Raw genomic sequence first — 24,813 nt, forward strand, 5'->3', positions numbered from 1 at the left:
GGCCGCCAGCAGCGGAGCACACACACTTAACCGCTACACCGTGGGGCCGGCCCCTGATATTATCTTTTGATGCACAAAATTTTCTAATGTTTCCTGAAGTCTAATTTGTCTGTTTTTTCTTTTGTTGTCTGTGCTTTGGCTGCCATATCTAAGAAATCACTGCACATCCAGTGTCATGAGACTATTGCCTTGTTTTCTTCTAAGAGGTTTATAGTTTTAGGGCTTGCATTTAAGTCTTTGATCCATTTTGAGTTAATTTTTGTGTATGATGTTAGGTAACGGTCCAACTTCATTCTTTTGCATGTGGATATCCAGTTTTCCCAGCACCATTTGTTGAAAAGTCTCCCCTTTCCACGTTGAATGGTCTTTCCACCCTTGTCAACAATCCCATATATGTGAGGGTTTATTTCTGGGCTTTCTGTTCTATTCCATTGGTCTATATGTCTGTCTTTATGCAAGTATAATGTTGTTTTGATTGTGGTAACTTTGTAGTAAATTTTGAAATCAGGAAATGTGAGTCTTCCAGCTTTGTTCTTCTTTTTCAAGATTGTTTTGTCTATTTAGAGTCTCTTGAGATGCCACATAAATTTTAAGATGGGTTTTTTCGCAAAAAAATCCTTGGGATTTTGAAGGGATTGCATTGAATCTGCAGATTGCTTTAGGTAGTATTGACATCTTAACAATATTAAGTTTTCTAATTCGTGAACATGGAATGTGTTTCCGTTTATGTCTTCTTTAATTGCGTTCAGCAATGTTTTGTAGTTTTCATTGTACAAATCTTTCACCTCTTCTCTTAAGTCAATTCTTAAGTATTTTATTCTTTTTGCTGCTATGTAAATGGAATTGTTTTTGTAATTTCCTTTTCAGATTCTTCATTGTTTGTGTATAGAAATGCAACTGATTTTGGTGTGTTGGGTTTGTATCCTGCTATTTTGCTGAATTCATTTATTAGTTATAACAGTTTTTTGTGGAGTCTTTAGGGTTTTCTACATATAAGATCATATCACCTGTGAACAAAGATCATTTTACTTCTTCCTTTCTAATTTAGATGCCTTTTAATTCTTTCCTTTGCCTGATTGCTCTGGCTATAACTTCTGGTACTATGTTGAATAGACGTTGCAAAAGTGAATATCCTTACCTTGGTCCTGATCTTAGAGGAAAAGCTTTCAGTCTTTCACCATTGAGTGTGATATTCACTGTGGGTTTTTCATACATGGCTTTAATTGTGTTGAAGTAGTTTCCTTCTGTTCCTAGTTTGTTGAGTGTTTTTATTATGACAGAATCTTGAAATTTGTTACGTGTTTTTTCTTCATTAATTAAGATGATCATATGGAGTTTTTTGTTTATTCTGTTAATGTGGTGTATTACATTGATGGGTTTTTGTATGTTAAACCATCTTTGCATTTCATGAATAAATCTCATTTGGTTATGGCATATAATTCTTTTAATTTGCTGCTGAATTCTGTTCACTGGTATTTTGTTGAAGAATTTTGCATCAATGTTCATAAGAGATATTGGTCTGTAGTTTTCTTTTATTGTAATGTCTGCCTGGCTTTGGTATCAGGGTGATGCTGGCTTCATAGAATGAGGTAGGAAGTATTCCCTCCTCTTCCATTTTCTGAGAAAGTTTGAGAAAGATTGGTGTTAATTCTTTAAATGTTTGGTAAAATTCACCATTGAAGCCAGCAGGTCCAGGGCTTTTCTTTGTTGGGGGATTTTTGATTACTGGTTCAATTTCCTTACCAGTTACAGATGTATTCACATTTTCTATTTCTTCAAGATTTAGTCTTTGTAGGTTTTGTTTCTAGAAATTTGTCCATTTTATCTAGGTTATCCAATGTGTTAGCATTTAATTGTTCATAATACTCTCTTATTATCCTTTGTATTTCTGTGGAATCAGTAGTAATGTCCCCGCTTTTATTTCTGATTTTAGTAATCTGAGTCTTCGCTCTTTGTTTCTTAGTCCATCTAGCTAAAGGTTTGCCAATTTTGTTGATCTTTTCAAAGAACAGACTTTTGATTTCATTGATTTTCTGTGTTGTTTTCTCTTCTCTGTTTCATTTATTTCTAGCTCTAATATTTATTTCCTTCCTTCTGCTAGCTTTGGGTTTAGTTTGTCCTTCTTTTTCTAGTTCCTTAAGTTGTAAAGTTAGGTTGTTGACTTGAAGTTTTGCCTGTAAATGTAAGATTTATAACTGTAAATTTCCCCCTTAGCACTGCTTTTGCTGTGTCCCATAAGTTTTGGTGTGTTGTATTTTTGTTTTCATTCATCTCTAAATATTTTATCATTTCCCTTGTGATGTCATCTTTGATCCATTGGTTGCTTAATAGTGTGCTGTTTAATTCCCACAAATATGTGAATTATCAAATTTTCCTTCTGTTATTTATTTCTAACTTCATTCTGTTGTGGTCAGGGAAGATAGTTTGCATGATACGTATCTTTCTAAATCTATTGAGACTTAGTTTGTGGCCTAAATATGGTCTATCCTGTAAAACATTCCATGTGCACATGAAAAGAATGTGTATGCTATCGTTGTTGGGTAGAGTGGTCTGCATATGTCTGTTAGATCTAGTTGGTTTGTTGTGATGTTAAAGTCCTCTATTTCCTTACTTATCTTCTGTCTGGTTCCATGCATTATTGAGAGTTGGGTATTGAAGTCTCAAACTATTGTTAAACTGTCTATTTTTACTTTCAATTCTGTCAGGTTTCACTTCAGATATATTGATGGTCTGTCGTTAAGTACAGAAATGTTTATAGTTGTTATATCTTCTTGCTGTATCAACCCTATTATTAATATATAATGTCTTTCTTTGCCTCTTGTAACATTTTTTGATTTGAAGTCTATTTTGTCTGATGTTGATATAACCACCTCATTCTCTTTTTGTTACTATTTGCACAGAATATCTTTTTCTATCCTCTCACTTTCAATATATTTGTGTCTTTGGCTCTAAAGTGAGTCTCTTGTAGATAAGATATAGTTGGATCATTTAAAAAATCCATTATGCCAGTCTGTGTCTTTTGATTAGAGAGTTTAATCCATTTATATTTAAAGTAATTATTGATAGGTAGGGACTTCTGTCATTTGCTATTTGTTTTGTTTATGCCTTTTAGCATTTTTGTCCCTCATTTCCTGCATTACTGTCTTCTTTTGTGTTAGTTGATTTTTTGTAGTGGAATGTTTACATTATCTTCCCATTTCCTTTTGTTTAGATTCTAGAACTATTTTCTTTGTGGTTACTATGGGCATTACCTTTAACATCCTAAAGTTATAACATTATAATTTGAATTTATACCAGCCTAACTTAAGAAATATACAAAAGCTCTGCTCCTTTACACCTCCATCGTCACCCTTTTTGATCATTAATATCATAAAATTATATCTTTATATATTATGTGCCCCAAAGCATAAACTCATAATTATTTTAAATGCATTAGTTTCTTAAATCATGTAGAAAACAAAAAGTGGAGCTACAAACCATTGTTATAGTAAAAATAGCTTTTATAATTGCTCATTTATTTATCTTTACTGTGATCTTCATTTCTTTATATGGCTTCAAGGTACTGTCTCCCTTTCATTTCACTCTGCAGGACTCCCTTGAGCATTTCTTGTGGGGCAGATTTACTCCTCCATCTTCCCAGAATCCTCTATAGTGGCCTCTTTCAGTAATTTTAATTTGGATTTATTTACTTGATATGAAGCTGTATGTTTGTAAAAGGAAAGTTTTAATATTTATAATTTTAAAATATACAGTGCACTGATTTGTCTACTTTGGTCATTGCAAATGTTGGGAATATATTTGGCTGCAAATAAAAGGAAATTTGACTCATGGTGGCTGTTTTAGTCAAGGTTTTTCAGAAAAAGAGAATGAATAGGATATATATATATAGGATATATCTATCCAATAGGAGATATATGTGTATATATATATACATATACATATATATATATATGTATATGTATATACACACACACAGAGAGAGAGAGAGAGAGAGAGAGAGAGAGAGATTTATTATGAATTGGCTCACATGATTTTGGAGGCTGTGAAGTCCCAAGTCTGTAGCTAGCAAGCTGGAGACTTATGAGAGCTGATGGTGTAGTTTCACTCTGAGTCTGGAGGCCTGAGAACTAAGAGAACCAATGGTGTAAGTTCTAGTCTGAAAGCAGGAGAAGACCAGTGTCCTCGCTCAGACAGTGAGGCAGAAGGAATTCCTCTTACTCAACATTTTTGCTCTACTCAGGTTTCCTTGATAAAATGAGGGCCACCCACATTAGGGAGAGCAATTTGCTTTACTCAGTCTACCAATTCACATGTTAATCTCATCCAGAAACACTCACACAGACATACCCAGAATAATGTTTGGCCAAATGTCTGGGCGCCCCATGGTGCAGTCAAATTGACACATAAAGTTAATTATCACAGTGGCTTAAAAGAAATAGGAGTTTACTTACCATCTTAACAGTAAATCAGTGATGGATACCTGATCAATGATGCTGTTAGTGTCCCAGGCTCTTTCTGTCTGTCTGCTTCTCCATTCTTAGTAAATACACCTTCTTCCTTATGCTTCCTGACTTATGGTCTCACAAGATGGCTGCTGCTTTTCCAGGCTTTCCTCTTTGTTCTAAGCAGAGAATAAATAGGAAGGGCAGAAAGGTGAAAGACTCTTTTTTCTTTGAGTCTTTGCCTTTATATTTGGGAAGGAATGTGCTCCCCAGACACTACTGCCTCTATCATTGTCAGAACCATATCATATGCCCAACCTTTACTTGCAAGGGCAGCTAGGAGACTGAACATACAGCTATTGAGCCTGTATGTAGAGGAGGGCGAGGGACAAAGTGTTTGGGAATGGTATTGGATGAGCCATCCTAGAGCTATCTGTCACTACCCCTAACCAAGCAGAATCTGGGTATAATTTTTGTCAATCTTTTCAAAATTTTTTGTCAACTCTTTTCAAAATATTAAGTTTTAGTTACCTACATATGTCACATTCTTTCTATGTTATTATATTGTTTTAAAATATTTTTAAAATTACATTTTATTTTGAAAAATAAAGTTAATTTTATTCGTTTGATATATTCTGTGCTTGTTTATATTTTATTTTTCTTTAGTCTTTGGAAATTTTCCCTAATACCTGTAATAAACTTTGTTCTGTTTTCTTCAAACTAAAATAAATTTTTTTTAAGTGTTCAACACTGACCCTTTTGGAATTTATTGCAATGTAAGATATGAATCCAAATTAATTTTTCTCCATATTGATATTGTTGGGGTAGATGGAGAATCCCCCTCCGCCCTTTCCCTTAAAGTTCGTATGGCTGGCCAAATAATTAAAAGACAGATTAGCAGGAGAAAATAATACCAAGTTTAATAACATGTATACATGGGAGAAACCAAGGAAACTGAGTTTCTCAACAAATGGCAAAGGTTCTCATCTTAAATACAATCTTCAGCTAAAGACAAAGGAGGATGTTGGGGGGCGGGGAGTCAGTTATTGAAGATTACCAGAAAAGCACGGTAAACAAGAGTAAGGTTATTATGCAGATTTAAGGCCTCACCTTCCACACTGATAAATTTCTAGAGATGAGATCATCCCCTCCTCTGCCCAGTACAGAGAGGGAGACACGTTTACAAATGGAGATTTCTCTTATAAATGTAAATGTTTGTCTGACAACCTTTTGCAAGGCCACCTAGAGAATGTGGCCTGGGAGAGACAGAATTTTTGATAAGATGGGCTTGTTGGTACCTTGCCTATTGTAACATCTATTTTACATTATATTACAGTGATCATATGGTAGTGGCTCCTTCCTGAAACAGGTCTTCTATGTTAAATTCTTTAGGCAGTCTGGGGGAAGTCAAATGTCCGTCAGAGAAAATAATCAAGATAAAGAGACATATTTCAGGGTGGCCAATTTTGATCTCCCACAATATACAACTATATTAATATTTATTATATAGTTAGTCTTTCCTCCTTTGTGTATTTTATAACTTTTCTTATAATAATTTAAATTTTTTTAGAATCTGTATTTTACTTATTGGTTATAATGTGTTTTGATGAATGCTCTTTGTAATATATTTTCAAATCTAACAAGGCAATATCATATAAGAATTTCTTTATTGCTTATCCTTTGGATACATTTCATCATCAAATACATACAGCATGTAAATAAATACATACAGTATTTATGTATTTATTGAGCACTTAAAAATATGGTAGAAACTATACATACTTAAAATATGGTAGAATCTATAAGTTCTTGCTATACAAAGAGTAGTTAGACATGGTCTTGACTCTTGAGGAGTTCATATCTAGTATGGGGTGTTGAAACACATGATTATAACATAATGCACTAAGGGCTAAAGACAAAAGTATGGAGGCAGAAGCAGGGGTACACAGGGGAGTGAGTCTCCAACTCTGCCCAAATGGTTTGCAGAAGACTTTGCAGAGGAAGGACCTTTGAATTGAACCTTGAGGGAAAATGCCCAAGTGTTGCAGTGAGAGAGGGAATAGTCAGATAAAGGCAGCAGCATGTGTCAAGGTTCCATGTTGGTAAAGGAACGGGCATCTTCTGAGAGTGGTAAGAAGTCAATGTAGGTAGAGTGGCAGGAGATGACAAAAGAAAGTAATGCGGGCTGGATTACAAAAGATTTTATATACCGTACTTAGATTTGAAACTTACTTTCTGGCTGTAGAAAGATCTCTATACTGGGAGGGTGGGAAATGCTATTGCTAGTATTATTTTAATAAGCTGTATTGGGACAGTTACAAACTGTATTCTTATCTTGGTCCTCCTTAAAGGAGACTGAATCAACGTTTCACAAAATGTATTTCTCAGATAAGCTTATGAGGTAATAAAAGTGTTACATGAAAAGGGTTCTATGGTCAAATAAGTTTGGGAAATGCTTCGTCAAACATGTTTCTTAACTATACTATTTCTCAGAGCCTATCATAGGCTAGTGTGCTTCATGACTCCTCAAAATGACAGCTTCATTTAACCATGACATCTTCTCCCCCTTACAGGCTTTCTTGGGCCTAGTATTCTGTGGAACACACATTGAAAACATGGCTCCAGTACTTCTCCTTCAGCACTTAGCTGATGCTTTGTTTTAAAAATATATTTATTTAAAATTTTTTGTGTATTGCAATAACATTGGTTTATAACATTGTATAAGTTTCAGGTGTACATTGTATTTCTATTTCTGCATGTATTACTTCACGTTCTCATGTTCATGACTCAAATACTAATTACAATCCATCGCCACACACACGTGCCTAATTATCCCTTTCCCCCTCCTCCCTCCCCCCTTCCCCTCTGGTAAACACCAATCCAATCTCTGTCTCTGTGTGTTTGTTGGTTGTTGTTATTATCTACTACTTAATGAGTGAGATGATATGGTATTTTACCCTCTCGCTTTGACTTATTTGACTTTGCATAATACCCTCAATGTCCGTCCATGTTGTCACAAATGGCTGGATTTCATTGTTTCTTATGGCTGAGTAGTATTCCATTGTGTATATATACCACATCTTCTTTATCCATTCGTCCCTTGATGGGCACTTAGGTTGCTTCCAAGTCTTGGCTGTTGTGAATAACACTGCAATGAACACAGGCGTGCATGTATCTTTACACATTGGTGTTTTCAAGTTCTTTGAATAAATACCCAGCAGTGGAATAGCTGGATCGTGTGGTAGTTCTATCCTTGATTGTTTGAGGACTCTCCATACTGTTTTCCATAGTGGCTGCACCAGTTTGCACTCCCACCAGCAGTGTATGAGAGTTCCCTTCTCTCCACATCCTCTCCAACACTTGTTGTTTCCTGTCTTGTTAATTATAGCCATTCTGACAGGTGTGAGGTGATATCTCATTGTAGTTTGGATTTGCATTTCCCTGATAGTTAACGATGTTGAACATCTTTTCATGTGCCTGTTGGCCATCTGTATATCTTCTTTGGAGAAATGTCTGTTCAGGTCTTTTGCCCATTTTTTAATTGGGTTGTTAGTTTTTTTGTTGTTGAGATGCATGTGTTCTTTATATATTTTGGAGATTAACCTCTTATCAGATGTATGGTTTGCAAATATCTTCTCCCAATTGTTAGGTTGTCTTTTCGTTTTGTTGATGGTTTCCTTTGCTGTGCAGAAGCTTTTTAGTTTGATGTAGTCCCATTTGTTTATTTTTTCTATTGTTTCTCTTTCCCGGTCTGACATGGTGCTTGAAAATCGGTTGCTAAGACCGATGTCAAAGAGCATACTGCCTGTGTTTTCTTGTAGAAGTTTCATAGTTTTAGGTCTTACATTCAAGTCTTTAATCCATTTTGAGTTAATTTTTGTGTATGGTGTAAGGTAAGGGTCTACTTTCATTTTTTTGCATGTGGCTGTCCAGTTTTCCCAGCACCATTTGTTGAAGAGACTTTCTTTTCTCCATTGTATGTTCTTTGTTCCTTTGTCGAAGATTAGCTGTCCATAGATGTGTGAGTTTATTTCTGGGCTTTCGATTCTATTCCATTGATCTATGTGTCTGTTTTTGTGCCAGTACGATGCTATTTTGGTTACTATAACTTTTGTAGTATATTTTGAAGTTAAGGAGTGTGATATCTCCAGCTTTGTTGTTTTTTCTCAGGATTCGTTTAGCTATTCGGGGTCTTTTGTAGTTCCATATAAATTTTAGGATTCTTTGTTCTATTTCTCTGAAAAATAGTGTTGGGACTTTGATAGGGATTGCCTTGAATCTATAGATTGCTTTAGGAAGTATGCACATCTTAACTACGTTAATTCTTCCAATCCAAGAACACGAGATATCTTTCCATTTCTTTGTGTCTTCTTCAATTTCTTTCAGCAGTGTTTTATAGTTTTTGGTGTACAGATCTTTCACCTCTTTGATTAAGTTTATTCCTAGGTATTTTATTCTTTTTGTTGCAATTATAAATGGGATTGTATTCTTAATTTCTCTTTCTGCTACTTCATTGTTAGTGTATAGAAATGGAACTGATTTTTGCATGTTGTTTTTGTATCCTGCAACTTTACCGTATTCATTTATTACTTCTAAAAGTTTTTTGGTGGATTCTTTAGGGTTTTCTATATATAAAATCATGTTATCTGCAAATAGTGACAGTTTTACTTCTTCCTTTCCAATTTGGATTCCTTTTATTTCTTTTTCTTGCCTGATTGCTCTGGCTAGGACTTCCAGTACTGTGTTAAATAGGAGTGGTGACAGTGGGCATCCTTGTCTGATTCCTGTTCTTAGAGGGATAACTTTCAGTTTTTCACCATTGAGGATGATATTAGCTGTGGGTTTGTCATATATGGCCTTTATTATGTTGAGGTACTTTCCTTCTATATCCATTTTATTCAGAGTTTTTATCATAAATGGATGCTGTATCTTGTCAAATGCTTTCTCTGCATCAATTGAGATGATCATGTGATTTTTATTCTTCATTTTATTAATGTGGTGTATCATGTTGATTGACTTGCAAATGTTGAACCATCCCTGCCTACCTGGAATAAATCCCACTTGATCATGGTGTATAATCTTTTTAATATATTGTTGTATGCGATTTGCTTATATTTTGTTGAGGATTTTTGCATCAATGTTCATCAGTGATATTGGCCTGTAATTTTCTGTTTTTGTGTTGTCCTTGTCTCGTTTTGGTATCAGGGTAATGTCGGCTTCGTAGAGTGAGTTAGGGAGCTTCCCCCCCTCCTCAATTTTTTGGAAGAGTTTGAGAAGGATAGGTATTAAGTCTTCTTTGAATGTTTGATAGAATTCACCAGGGAAGCCATCGGGTCCTGGACTTTTATTTTTGTGGAGGCTTTTGATTATTGTTTCGATCTCCTTACTGGTAATTGGTGTATTCAAATTCTCTATTTCTTCTTGATCCAGTTTTGGAAGGTTGTATGTTTCTAAGAATTTATTCATTTCTTCCAGATTGTCGAATTTGTTGGCATATAGCTTTTCATAGTATTCTCTTATAATCTTTTGTATTTCTGAGATGTCTGTTGTAATTTCTCCTCTTTCATTTCTGATTTTACTTATTTGTGCCTTCTCTCTATTTTTCTTGGTGAGTCTACCTAAAGGTTTGTCAATTTTGTTTACCTTTTCAAAGAACCAGCTCTTGGTTTTATTAATTTTTTTCTATTGTTTTTTTAGTCTCTATTTCATTCATTTCTGCTGTGATTTTTATTATTTCCCTTCTTCTACTGATTTTGGGCTTTGTTCTTCTTTTTCCAGTTCCTTTAGGTGCATTGTTAGATTGTTTATTTGAGATTTTTCTTGTTTGTTGAGATAGGCCTGTATTGCTATAAACGTCCCTCTTAGAACCGCTTCTGCTGTATCCCATAAATTCTGGCATGTCGTATTTTCATTTTCATTTGTCTCCAGGTATTTTTTGATTTCTCCTTTGATTTCTTCGTTGACCCAATCGTTGTTCAGTAGCATTTTGTGTAATCTCCACGTATTGTGGCTTTTCTGAATTTCTTCCTATAGTTGATTTCTAGTGTCATACCGTTGTGGTCAGAAAAGTTGCTTGGTATTATTTCAATCTTCTTAAATTTATGGAGACTTGTTTTGTGGCCTAATATGTGATCAATCCTGGAGAATGTTCCATGTGCATTTGAAAACGTGTATTCTTCAGTTTTTGGATGGAATGTTGTGTATATATCTACTAGGTCCATCTGTTCTAGTGTATCATTTAAGGCCAATGTTTCCTTATTGATCTTCTGTTTGGATGATCTATCTGTTGGTGTAAGTGGAGTGTTAAAGTCCCCTACTATTATTGTGTGACTGTCTATTTCTCTTTGTATGTCTGTTAATAATTGGTTTATATATTTAGGTGCTCCTATGTTCGGTGCATAGATATTTACAAGTGTTATATCCTCTTGTTGGATTGTTCCCATGATCATTACGTAATGCCCTTCTTTGTCTCTTGTTACAGTTTTTGTTTTAAAGCCTATTTTGTCTGATATGAGTACTACTACCCCAGCTTTCTTTTCATTGCCATTTGCGTGGAGCATCTTTTTCCATCCCTTCACTTTCAGTTTGTGAGTGCCTTTAGGTCTGAAGTGTGTCTCTTGTATGCAGCATATATATGGGTCTTGTTGTTTTATCCAGTCAGCCACCCTATGCCTTTTAATTGGAGCATTTAGTCCATTGACGTTTAAAGTAGCTATTGATAAGTATGTAAATGTAGCTATTGATAAGTATGTACTTACTGCCATTTTTTAACATTTTTTTCCTCAGTGTTTTAGTAGTTCTTCTATGTTCCTTTCTTCTTCTCTTGCTCTCTTCCCTTGTGGTTTGATGGCTTTCTTTAGTATTACGTTTGGGTTCCTTTCTCTTAGTTTTTCATGTATTTATTATCGGTTTCTGGTTTGTACTGGTTTCTTGGTGACAAACTCCTTTAATTTTTGCTCTTCTGGGAAACTTTTGATCTCTCCTTCCATTTTGAATGATAACCTTGCTGGATAGAGTATTCTTGGCTATAAGTTTTTTCTTTTTAGCACTTTAAATATATCGTGCCACTCTCTTCTAGCCTGTAAGGTTTCTGCTGAGAAGTCAGCCGAAAGAGTTATGGGGTTTCCTTTATATGTAACTTGTCTTTCTCTTGTGGCTTTTAGGATTCTCTCTTTATCTTTAATTCTGGACATTTCAATTATGATGTGTCTTGGTGTGGGCCCCTTTGGGTTTATCTTGTTTGGTGCTCTCTGTGCTTCCTGTACCTGGATGTCTGTTTCCTTCTTTAGGTTAGGGAAGTTTGCATCTATTATTTCTTCGAATAGATTCTCTGCCCCTTTTTCTCACTCTTCTCCTTCTGGGACACCAATAACACGTATGTTAGTGTGCTTGATGTTGTCCCAGAGGTCCCTTAGACTGTCCTCACTCTTTTTAATTCTTTTTTCTTTTACCTCTTCAGCTTGGGTGATTTCTTCTAGTCTTTCGTCCAGCTCACAGATCCGTTCTTCTGTATCCTCTACTCTGCTTTTGCATCCCTCTAGTGAATTTTTCATTTCCAGTATTGTATTATTCATTTCTGATTGGTTCTGTGTTATATCTTCCATTTCTTTGTTGACATTCTCACTGAGTTCATCCATTCTTCTCCCAAGATCAGTGAGCATCCTTAACACTCTTGGTTTGAACTCTCTGTCAGGCAAGTTGCTCATTTCTGTTTCACTTAGTTCCTTTTCTGGTGTTTTGTCCTGTTCCCTTACTTGGAATGTATTCCTTTGCCTCCTCATTTTGCCTCTTTCCCTGTGCTTGTGTCTATGTATTAGGTAAGTCAGCTACTTCTCCTGCTCTTGGATAGGTGACCTTCTGTAAGTGATGCCTTAGGAAGCCCATAGTGTGCTTCCCTCAGTTCTCAATGTTCCAGGAGTGACCCCTATGTGGGCCACATGCGTCCTACTGTTGTGGTGTGTTTTCTCTCCCTGTAGGTGCCCAGGGAGGCTGAGCTATGCTCCTGGCCAGTTGTTGTAATGCTCAGCTGCTTGTCATCGTTGTGGGCCCTTCAGTCTCTTTATCAGGTGTGGGGAGCCCCAGCACAGTTGGCTGCAAGTTCTAATAGCACATTTGTGTTTCAGTATTTCTTTTAAGTGAGTAGGCCCCCAGTCCCCAGTGTGGCAGGTTGTTAGGCTCAGGGCCTTACAATTGCTATAAGCCTCCAGCCTTTAGGTCTCTTGTCAGCCCTCTGAGGATTGCAGCTGGGTGGGGCTGGCCTCAGGCACAGGAGCCCCCAATTGTTTCAGTCTTTGGAGGGTGGGGCAAACCCCCTATGTGGGTCTTTGAGAAGCACAAGTCGTCTGCAGCTGACAAGCTCCGCCGCCCATAGGTCCACACACACAGTCAACACAGTCCTGCCCCATGCCTGCGCCCTGACCTCTTGAAGTGGACCCAGTCTCTCCACGGCAGGAGCCCCACACTCTCCACGTGCTCCTTGTGCACGCCCTGCCCCACTGAAGTGGGCCCAGTCGCCAGTCACCAATCTATGCAGACCCACAGGTTGCCTGAGGGCTTGTTGTTTGGTGGAGCCAGTCTCTAGGGTGGGCTGCCTGCCCTGGCTGAGCTGGATTAAATTGGTGCGCTAGTGGGTGGGGCAGACCCTGGGCTAGCAGGCCCCGGGGAGAACTCCAATGGCCTCCACCAGCATCTGTGTCAGCCCACCCACACCAAACCACAACAATGGCCACCGCCAATGTCCCAGTCCCTGGAGAGTTCTCACCTCTCACTGTGATGCACTCAGAACCTGTCAGGTGAGTCTCTTTTCCCCAAAGCACTGTGCACCTTTCTTTCTGGTGATTTTAGGTTGCTTTCTGAAACGGGTTAGTTTGCGCGTGGGCCCTTTAGGAGCCGGTTTTAGTTTCGTTGTGCACCAGCTTTTCTGGGAGTGCTCTCCAATGTTTTAGTAGCAGGCAAAGTCAGATATAATGCCACTCGTCTCGATTGTGCTGGGTCCACAAAATGCCCACAGCGGGGGCGCTCCCGGCTCAGGGCCCCGCGCCTCCAGGGAGGCTGCGTACCTGTGGGCTGCTCCCGGGCGGCCGTGAAGCTGGCGGCTTGTGAAGGTGGCGTGTTTCCTTTCCAGAAGGGAGTTTCTGCCTTTTCCACCTCAATTAGGATTGTCCTTTGTTGCAGGAGTTCCTCGTATCCAGTTTTCAGTTCTGTCTCAGGGTTAATATTTCCACGAATAGTTGTAAATTGTCTGTGTCCGTGGGAGGAGGTGAGTTCAGAGTCTGCCTACGCCGCCATCTTGACTTCTCTCCTCTGTTTTAAAAATATTTTCCTCCTGTCAAGAAAGAAATCAGTCATTCCTTTTTTCCCCCGAGTTTTAATCAAGAATGGATATTAAGTCATTCAAGTGTCTTTGTCTTGTTTCCTTCCTGATAAAATGTGCTTTCTAGTCTGTTCAGGATGTTATAACAAAAATGCCATCGACTGGGTGGCTTATAAACAATAAACATTTATTTCTTACAGTTCTGGAGGCTGAGAAGTCCAAGATCATGGTGCCGGCAAATTCAGTGTCTGGTGAGGGCCCGCTTCACTGTAACCTCACATGGTGGAAGAAATGTGGGATCTCCCTGGGGCCTCTTTTATAAGGGCACTAATCCACTCACGAGGGCTCTGCCGTCATGACCTAGTCACTTCCTAAAGGCCCCGCCTCCTAATACCATCACCTTGGGGATTAGAATTCCAACATATGAATTTAGGGGGGACACAAACATTCAATCTGTAGCATGTACTATGAATTACATCTTCGGTTTCTGTTCTAGCAAGAGGATGTTGGGGCTCTGCAGGTAATGAGAGAGTGGCGTAGTTTAACAGAGTAAATAGTAGAAATTTAGGATATTTCTGAATGGAAAGACAATGATCTGGGTTAGATGATCTTTAAATACCTTCCAGTCCAGTTAATCAGAATTATTTTCTATTGGGGCTTAAACTGAGCACAGTATTTAGTTGGTAATATGGACAGAGGATTTCATTGGTTAAGGTTACTCCTTTATTTACCAAATGATTTTTCTGTTCTTCCATATCTTTATCACTGTTATCATCTTTATTAAACAAATTATCCATTCGAACATTTTTGTTATTCCATGGTAAGTTTTCATCTTGTTTAATATATAAACACATCTTTTAAAAATTGTAAAGATTGGAGGAGAAAATAAGAAAAAAACCAGATTAAGATGATGAAACAAGTGTAAGAGTGCAGAAGTTGTAATTTATACAGAAGAACAAAATTAGAGAGGAAAAAAGGGAACAAATATACTTTGTGATGTTTATTTCAGGTTACAAAGTATATAATAAAAGCAGAAACTAGTATTTATGCAATACTTTCTAGATGACAAAATATTAAGTATCAAATTTTTTAGCTATTTTAAATTCTCTTTTGTATTTATTTCACAGGCAGTTACCTCCTTATATCTTTGAATTGTCTTTGCATTTTTGTGTTTTAGAGAAGACAAGTCCTTGTATGCTGTGGATATTAAAAACCACAGTTTTATCTTTAAGCATTTTGACCATCTTCCTTCTTTCTCCACTCTTGTGGTGTTGGTTGGGTTCCTCTATTTGGAAGAAGGTTCATCTCTCTGATACTGTGTTTGTATTCATCTCATTACTGAGACCTGAAGGTAAACATAAGATATTAAACATGTTGGTCGAGTTTTGTTCATGTGGAATCTGTCATCAATATGGAAAAGAATTCAAGAATTTGACTTTTTCCTGTCTCTCTTCTGCCATTTCAACTGAATCATAGAAATTGGGAATGAAATTTAGTCCTATCTTCTCTCTGTTGGTCAGGTTTTTTTCACCTGTTGGAGTTGGAAATATTTGAGTGTTTACTTTTTGTGACATTATGGTGTAAATGAATCCTTTTGCTTTTGTGTTGTTAATGACAGTATTAAAGTCTGAGATGAATTTACTCTTAAGGTGCTAGATCTAAAAAAAAATTAATAAAGTCAATTGTAATTTTTCCAAGAGAGTTATTTTCAAACTGATTTTAAAATCAAACAAATCTTTCTAATAAACAAAATAAGTGCTCTTTTAACTAAAGAAGTTAAAAAAAAAAAATCCCTCATAGAAGCAAAACTAGCGTCAAAAGCTCACAATCCTCACAACCGTTCCCACCTCCGGACTCTTTCTTCAGGAAACTTTCCAAGGCTACATTGTGTTGTGAATAATTTTTATTTTAGTCAATGTACTATGTGCCCTTGTGAAAACCTACATGTTCCTCAGTAGGGGCACGAAATTGTCCTCTTGCTGGATATTTAACATGTATACTGACACCCACTTTCAAGGGTTGATTTGAGCTTTGCAACTTTTGAAATGCTCAGAAACAAAGTGCCTGGTGTCTTTTATAAAAAGCTAGTCAGAAGTGACTAGCATTAAGGGAGTTTGATTGATATGTGGTAATCAGGTAGGAAATTTCAAACTTATTTGTTTAAACACTGCACTTATCTAGATAGAAAATATTCAGCTGACTTCAAATTAAGTCACTTTACACAAGATACACAAGAAATTTAATGAAATTTGGAAACCTAAGTCTTACATTTTATATGCTCCTTTTATGTTTTGGGTAAACTGTCTTGCAAGCACAGGGACCAGCAGGCTTTGTTTCCATACATCTCATAAGCCAGATCCATGGAAGAATGAGTTTTTAATGAAAAAGATACCAGGAGTTTCTCCTTAAAAAGAAATCTGGAACGCTAAGATTCTTATTGTTTTTTAATAGTAGAAGTTTTATTGGGATATAATTCACATACCATAAAATTTACCCCTTTAACGCACACAATTTAGTGGTTTTTGATATATTCACAGAATTGTGCAACCACCATCACCATCTAGTTTTAGAACATTTTCATCATCCCAAAAAGAAACCCTATACCTGTTAGCATTCGGTCCCCATTTCCCTCTCCCCCAGCACCAGCTCTAGGCAACTTAAAATTTACTTTCTACGTCTATTGATATGCCTGTTCTGGACATTTTGTATAAATGTAATCTTACAAAATGTGGTCTTTTGTGACTGGCTTCTTTCAGGTAGGATAATGTTTTCAAGGTTCATCCATGTTGTAGCATGTATAAGAACATCATTTCTTTATTGCTGAACAATATTCCATTGTATGAATATACCACATTTTGTTTATCCATTCATCAATTGATAGACATTAGGGATGTTTTCACCTTTTGACTATTATGAATATGCCGCTATGAACATTTGTGTGCAAATTTTTGTGTGAATATATGTTTCATTTCTCTTGAGTATATACCCAGGAGTAGAATTGCTGGGTCATATGGTAACTACATGTTTAACTCCTTAAAGCACCATCAAATTGTTTTTCAAAGTGGCTACACCATTTTACATTCCCACTAGCAATGTACAAGGGTTCAAATTTCTCCAGTCCTCTCCAGTATTTGTTTTTATCTGTCTTTTTGATCATAGCCATCCTAATGGATGTGAAGTGGCATTTCATTGTGGTTTTGATTTGCATTTCTCTTATGGCTGACGATGTTCAGCATTTTGACATGTGCTTATTATCCATATGTGTATCTTATTTGGAAAAAATCTATTCACATTCTTCACCTATTTTTCGATTAGGTTGCCTTTTAATTAGGCAAAGAGCTCTTTATATATTTTAGATACAAGTGCCTTATCAGACACATGATTTGCCAAAATTTTCTCCCATTCTGTGGTTTGTCATTTCATTTTTTGTTGATGTCTTTTGAAACACAAAACTTTACAATTTTGATGGTTCAATTTATCTATTTTTTCTTTTGTTGCTTATTATTTCAGTGTTGTATCTAAGAAATAATTTCCTTACCTAATGTGAAGTTTTATAGTTTTAGCTCTTACATTTAGGCCTGTGATTTGTTTTGAATTAATTTTTGTAGGTGTTGTGATATAGGGGTGCAACTTTATTCTTTTGCAGGTGGGTATCTGGTTGGCCCCAGTACCATTTCTTGAAAATATTTTTCTATCCTCATTGAATTGTATTGGCAGTGTTGTTGCAAATGAATTGACCATTCTTATAAAGGTTTATTTCTGGACTCTCAGTTCTATCCTATTGATCTATATGTCTGTCCTTATACCAGTACCACACTCTCTTGATTACTGTAGATTTGTAGTAAGTTTTGAAATTTGGAAGTGTAAGTCTGCCAACTTTGTTCTACTTTTTCAACTTGTGTTGGTTATTTCGATTTCCTTGCTTTCCATATGAATTTTAGATCATTGTCAATTTCTTCAAAAAAGGCAGCTAGAATTTTTATAGGGATTGTGTTGAATATGTAGATCAATTTGGGGAATATTGCTATCTTAACAATACTAAGTTTTCCAAGCCATAAACGTGGGACATCTTTCCATTTATTTAGATCTTCTTTAATTTATTTCAACAATATTTTGTGGTTTTGATTGTGCAAATCTTGCACTTCTCTTGTTAAATTTATTTGTAGTATTTTATTCTTTTTATTGCTAATGTAAATGGAATTGTTTACTTAATTTAATTTTCAGATTGTTGCTACTGTTTTGCTACTAAAGTCATGCGTTGCTTAACAACAGGGATATGTTCTGAGAAATAAATCATGAGTTGATTTCATTGTTGTGCGAACGTCGGAGTGTACTTACTCAAACCTAGATGGTATAGCCTACTACACACCTAGGGTATATAGTAGAGCCTATTGCTCCTAGGCTACAAACCTGCACAGCATGTTACTGTACTGAATACTGTAGGCAATTGTAACACAATGGTAAGTATTTGTGTATCTAAACATATCAAAATATAGAAAAGGTACAGTGAAAATATGGTATAAAAGGTATAAAATGGTACACCTGTATAGGGCACTTACCATGAATGGAGCTTGCAGGACTGAAAGTTGCTCTGGGTGAGTCAATGAGTGAGTGGTGAGTGAATGTGAAAGCCTAGGACATTACTGTACGCTACTGTAGACTTATAAACACTGTACCCTTAGGCTACAGTAAATTTATTAAAAAAAAGATTTATCTTTCTTCAATAATAAATTAGCCTTAACTTACTGTAACTTTTTTATTTTATAAACTTTAGTTTTTGACTTTTTTGTAATAACATTTAGCTTAAAAGCAAACACATTGTACAGCAGTACAAAAATATTTTCTTTCTTTAATCCTTATTCTATAAGCTTTTTTCTATTTTTAAAATTTATAATTTTTTTTTAGTTTTTCAATTTTTTTTGAAAACTAAGGCAAATACACACAATTATTCTAGGCCTACACAGAGTCGGGATCATCAATATCACTATCATCCACCTCCACATCTTGCCCCACTCGAAGGTCTTCAGGGGCAATAACATGCATGGAGATGTCATCTCCTAGGATAACACTGCCTTCTTCTGGAATACCTCCTCAGGACCTGCCTCAGGCTTTACTTGAGGAGGTGTCACTCTTTTCAGAACGATATCCATGGTGGTTTCCTTTTTTTCCTTTTTATCATAGATTTGCCTGTAAGCACATAATGCACCATGAACGTTCCTTTCTATTAATGAAAACCTTTCAGTGTTAGGGTCTATGTTTTCAAAATTTTAAGGAGCTTGTTGAGGTCTGCAAAAGCTTCTGCTAAACCTTTCACTGTGAATTTTCTTGAGGGTTCTTCTTTTTCTTCCCCTGTAGTTTCCTTTTCTCTTGCCTCTTCTTCAGCTATGTGTTTCTGTTCCAGTTCTAACAACTCCTCATTAGTCAACTCCTCAGGAACCACCTCAAATTGCTCCTCAATGTCATCCTCATCCACACCCAAGTTAAAGTTGTTTGCCATCTCAACCTCAGCCTTTTTGATTTTTGCAACCTCCTCATTCTTGGCAAATCCTTTTAAGTCGTGAATGAACTTCGTGATTATCTTCTTCCAGACACCATTTATACACTCCTTGGTGACATCATCCCAAGTCCAGACGAGGTTCTTGATGCAGTCATAGATGTTGTAATCCTTCCAGAATTGCATCAGTGTCTTCTCTGTCTTCCTCGGTTGCAGTGATAGCCTGGGCAAAGTTCTTCCTCAGGTCATAGGCCTTAAAAGCTTCTATAACTCCTTGATGCATTTGTTGGATCAAAGAGGTGGTGTTTGGAGAGAGAAGCATTGTTTTAATTTTGGGATGAAGATCACCAATAAGCAGAGGATGTCTGGGAGTGTTATCAACAATAAGAAAAATCTTGAAAGGTGTATTATTCTCCAAACAGTACTTCTTCATTTTGCTGGCATAATGATTCAGGAGGGCATCTTGGAAGAGGAGCTGGGTCATCCATGACTTTTTATTGCTCCTGTAGACACTGGCAGTGTGTGCTTATTGATATGCTTGAAGGCCTGGGGTTCTCACTGTGCCAGATCACAAAGGGTTTCAATTTGTAGCCTGCAACATTTCCCCCAAGCAAGACTGCTATCCTGTCCTTAAAAGCCTTGAAACCTAGCATTGACTTGGCCTCCTTATGGATGAAACTCTTTTCAGGCATCCGTTTCCAGAACGGGGAGGTTTCATTCATATTGAATTTTTGCTCTGGCAAGTAATTTTCCTCCACAATCAGCTTATCTAGAGTTTCCAAAAATTCTTTATCTGCTTTCATGTCAGCACTCACAGACTCACCACTCACTTTCACATTATGTAATGAATAACGACTCTTAAATGGATTAAACCATTCAGAGCTAGTAGTAAATTCAACACCGTAGTTGGGTCCAGCCTTTTCTTTCAACATAGCAAACAAACTTTTTGCTTTAGCCATGATCATCATGGTGCTGAGAGGATACACTTCTGTGTCTGGTCTTCAATCCAGGTCATTAGAATTTTCTCCATGTCTGATATAGGCCCTTCTTGAATTTTTGTTAGTTTTGACACCTTCAGTGAAGCAGATCCTTTAACAGCTTCCATCGCTTTGTTCTTGTTCTTCAAGATCATAGCTCTGGTGGAATGGGACATGCCTGTCCAGCAAGCAATAACCATCACTGATTATCTACCTTCATAGTCCTTAATCACTTTTAATTTAGTTTCCAGGTCAATCACTTGATGTGGCCTCTTACTGGCAACATTAACAGTGGATTTTGTATGCTTAGGGGCAATGATGAACAAAACAACACGAGATTAAATCAAGCACAAGAGAAAATGATGCAAGCAAGAGACATGGTAAACACAAGATGTGGGAGGTTGCTGCCTGTGTAACATGGCATACTGTTTTACAGTAAACTTTTTTTTATAAGGTAGAAAGAGTACACTCTAAAGTAACGATAAAAAGTATAATGTAGTAAATACAGTAATGTGTCACATAACGACATGTTGGTCAATTATGGACCACATATATGACAGTGGTCCCATAAGATTAGTATCATATAACCTAGGTGTGTAGTAGGCTATATCATCTAGATTTGTGTAAGTACACTCTATGATGTTTTCACAATGATGAAATCGCCTCACAATGCATTTCTTAGAACATATCCCTGTTGTTAAGCGATGCATGACTGTATATAAACCAGTAACATACTCATTTATTATCATTATTGAGTATTATGCACTGTATGTAATTGTATGTGCTATACTTTTATATGACTGGCAGCGCGGTAGGTTTCTTTATACCAGCATCACCACAAACACATGAATAATGTGTTGTGCTCTGACGTTATGATGGCTATGATGTCACTAGGCAAGAGGCATGTTTCACTTCCATTATAATCCTATGGGACCACCATCATATGTGTGGTCTGATGTTGACTGAAATGTTATGTGGTGCACAAGTGTATATTGTATTATTCATTGTTACTATACAATTGATTTTTGTACATTGATATTGTATCCTGCAATAGGTTCTAATAGTTTTGTGGATTCCTTAGGATTTTCTATATGACCATGTCATCTGTGCACAAAGATAGTTTTACTAGTTCCTTTCCAATTTGAATTCCTTTTATTTCTTTTTCTTGTTTAATTTCTAAGGCTAGAACCTTCAGTACAATGTTGAATAGAAATGAGGAGAGCAGACATTCTTGTCTTGTTCCTGATCTCAGGGGAAAAGCAGTCAGTCTTTCACCATTAAGTATGATATTAGCTGTGGGTTTTTCATAGATACGTTTTATCGTGATGAGCAAGTTCCCTTCCATTCTAAGTTTGTTGAGTTTTTCATGAAGGGGTGTTATATTTTGTCAAATTCTTTTTTTAGCATCTATTGAGATGATCATGTGGTTTTTGTCCTTTTGTGGTACTATATTACACTGAATTTTTTTTTTTTTTTGTGAAGAAGATCAGCCCTGAGCTAACATCCATGCAGTCCTCCTCTTTTTGCTGAGGAAGACCGGCCCTGGGCTAACATCTGTGTCTATCTTCCTCCACTTTATGTGGGATGCCACCACAGCATGGCCTGACAAGCAGTGCCTCGGTGCACACCTAGGATCTGAACCCGGGCCACCAGCAGTGGAGTGCACGCACTTAACCACTACGCCATGGGCCGGCCCCAACATTGATTTATTTTTGACTGTTAAACCAACCCTGCATTTCTGGGATAAATCCCACTTGCTCATGGCTATAATCCTTTTCATGTGTTGCTGGTATCAGTGTATATATATATATATATATATATATATATATATATATATATATATTTTTGTGTGTGTGTGTGTGTGTGTGTGTGTGTGTGTGTGTGTGGTGAGAAAGATTGTTCCTGAGCTAACATCTTTGCCCAGTCTTCCTCTATTTTGTATGTGGGGCACTGCCACAGCATAGCTTGATGAGTGGTGTGTAGGTACACACCCGGGATCCAAACCCACAAATCCTGGGCCACTGAAGTGGAGCTCGTGAACTTAACCACTATGCCACTGGGCCGGCCCCAATTTGCTTGTATTTTGTTGAAGATTTCTTTGCATATATATTCATAATAGAGGTTGGTCTGTGGTTTTCTTTTCTTTTGATGTCTTTGTCTGGTTTTGATATCAGTGATAGTGGCCTTGTAGAATGAGTTGGTAACTTTTCTCTCCTCTTGTATTTTTTTGAAGAGTTTGTGAAGAACTGGTATTAATCTTTAAATTTTGATTTTTTATGGCTTCCTTAATAGTTTACCCTTTGGTATTGTTAAATTGCAGGTGGTGCTTGTAAGTGGGGGCAGGAAGGTAGTGTTTAGACTGATCATCACTTGTAGGACAATTGACAGTGAAAGTACAGGACTCCAAATAAAATTGTCAAGTCTTCATTCTTCCTACTTCTACTAAACAGTGCTGGATACTCCACAACTGGAGGACATGCTTGATTGTAGAAACAAATTAGAAGGCTTTTATATTTTGAATTCAGAACTACAGTCGGAAGATGACTTTCAGTGCTATTTTCCTCACTGGAGCCCTGGGTACATGCCTAGCTCCCTGCGCTGTGAGAATTCTTACCTGTAACTTATTAGTACAAGTTTGTTTAGAAACATTATTTAAAAGAGCTATTAAGAAGAGTTATACTGGCCTCCTCTTGAGTAAGAGAGTCTGAGAACAAGGAGAGTTTGTTGAATCCTAGACATCACGTAAAGTAATATGAATAATAAATATTTAGATTGTCTTCCTACATGTTTCAAAGTACTTTTGGTCATTAATCACTCTACCAACTCAGTGGGAAAAATTAGCACTGAAGAAATAACAATGAGTGTTTACTAAATAATTACTATATACCAAATATAGTTTTAAATCCTTTACATATAGTATCTCTTCTATTTCTCATAGCAATCTTATGAGGTCACCACGAGTATTATTGGCCACTTTACAGATGTGGAACTCAGAAACAGAGAGGTAATCTAAGCTGCTTGGTGTTATGCAGGTAGAGAATGGCAGAGCCAGAATTTGATCTGGGTTATGTGACTCCATAGCCTTCCCTGAACCGGAAGTTAGAGTGGATGAGGCATGGTCCAGAGCAGGGATTCAGATTCCCAGGGTTTCTGTGTTATAGGTTTTGAGTTTATAAGTCATTTGTTCTCTCCTGATGAAGAATAACATTTTCCTTTAACATTTAAGAAATGTTCATAAAAGGTGTACTCAGATGGTACTAAGGACTTGAAATTAGACAGTCTGTCTCTGCTAGGAAAATGTAATAGACAAATTAATAAAATAAATATTTAGCATTTACTGAGTGCTTACTATCTTCCAGGGTAAGTGATTTTCTTGTATAAATTAATCGAATCTGCAAAATAACCCTATGAAATAGATATTATTATTATCACCTCCATTTATAGATGACACTAAACCAAAGATGTGTAACTTTCCCAAGGTCAATTAGCAATAGGTGGCATAGCCCAGATTTAAACCTAGACAGTCTTGCTCCAGAGCCTCTGTTCTTAATCATTTTGCTATGTAATTTCTCTAAGTAAGTAAATAGTCACCTGACAAATGGTCACAACAATACAGTCACATCAAGAAAACAATGATAAGACTAGATCACTGTGTTGATGCATGTGAAGGTTGGAGTCACTTCTATAGGAGAGAAATGTGTTGTGGCTGAAAGGAGGAGAAAGGATTTTCTGTAAATATGAGGGAGTATGAAACAAATATGGAAATATGAAAAGAAAAATTAATTTTAAAAGGGAGTCTATTAGCTTGTGCTTTAACAGAAGATGAGAATAGACCAATAGGATGTGGTATGCACTCAGAAGCTGTGCCTTCTTGGTCCCAAGGGAATTGTGGTCTGGGAGAGTTTGGAGTTGTACCTCAGGGGTAAAAAGGGACAGTTTGAAAGAGGAATTTTAGAAAATGAGTTTGATAAACTCAATTAGCATGTACAGAGATTAAATCAACAGTAGATTAATATAAGCTTCAATCACAAGTGTTTCTGGTAATGTAAGAAGCATCTGGAAATTATCAGGAAAGACTTGACCATTTGGGGTAATACTTCTCCTTTAGTACCAAAATTATAATAGTTTTCTTTTTCTTGTGACAGTAAAGTCAGGAACCTGGGGTTATTCAGTACTTTTCCTCATGGGAATACAAACATTTCCCATTGTTCTTCAGTTTTCCTACCAAGTGTTCTACCACCATTGCAAAGCTACATATTCAGACCTCTGTGTTTGGGTGAGAAGGGAGTAGCCCCAGAGCCAGTCAGTGACCAGAGAGCTGGGTATGCCTGGGCCAGTTTTGTTCCAGATGTTTGGGTCTCCTGATGGGCTTCAGAGCTCCCGCTGTCTTCTTGAACACATGTGTTCCCTTTTGGTCATAAAGACACTATTAATGTTCTTCTGAGTTTGAGGCAATTTGCAATTTTAAAGGATCATCCAAATTATCAAAATAAACTTCATGTAATGTTTTTAATGAGATGATTATTAAATTTATGTTATTTTTACCATAAAGAAAAATCACATTTACATCAAAAGCAAATAAACCAA

General features: G+C 36.7%; 1 protein-coding gene across 1 annotated transcript in view; it reads left to right on the forward strand.

Moving 5' to 3' along the window:
• The window catches only part of CPQ (carboxypeptidase Q), a 465,359-nt gene that overhangs the window by 197,231 nt on the left and 243,315 nt on the right, over positions 1–24,813 (forward strand). The gene's annotated exons all lie outside the window — the stretch shown is intronic.

The sequence above is a fragment of the Diceros bicornis genome, chromosome 21 (assembly GCF_020826845.1).
Source record: "Diceros bicornis minor isolate mBicDic1 chromosome 21, mDicBic1.mat.cur, whole genome shotgun sequence".
Classification (NCBI taxonomy): domain Eukaryota; kingdom Metazoa; phylum Chordata; class Mammalia; order Perissodactyla; family Rhinocerotidae; genus Diceros; species Diceros bicornis.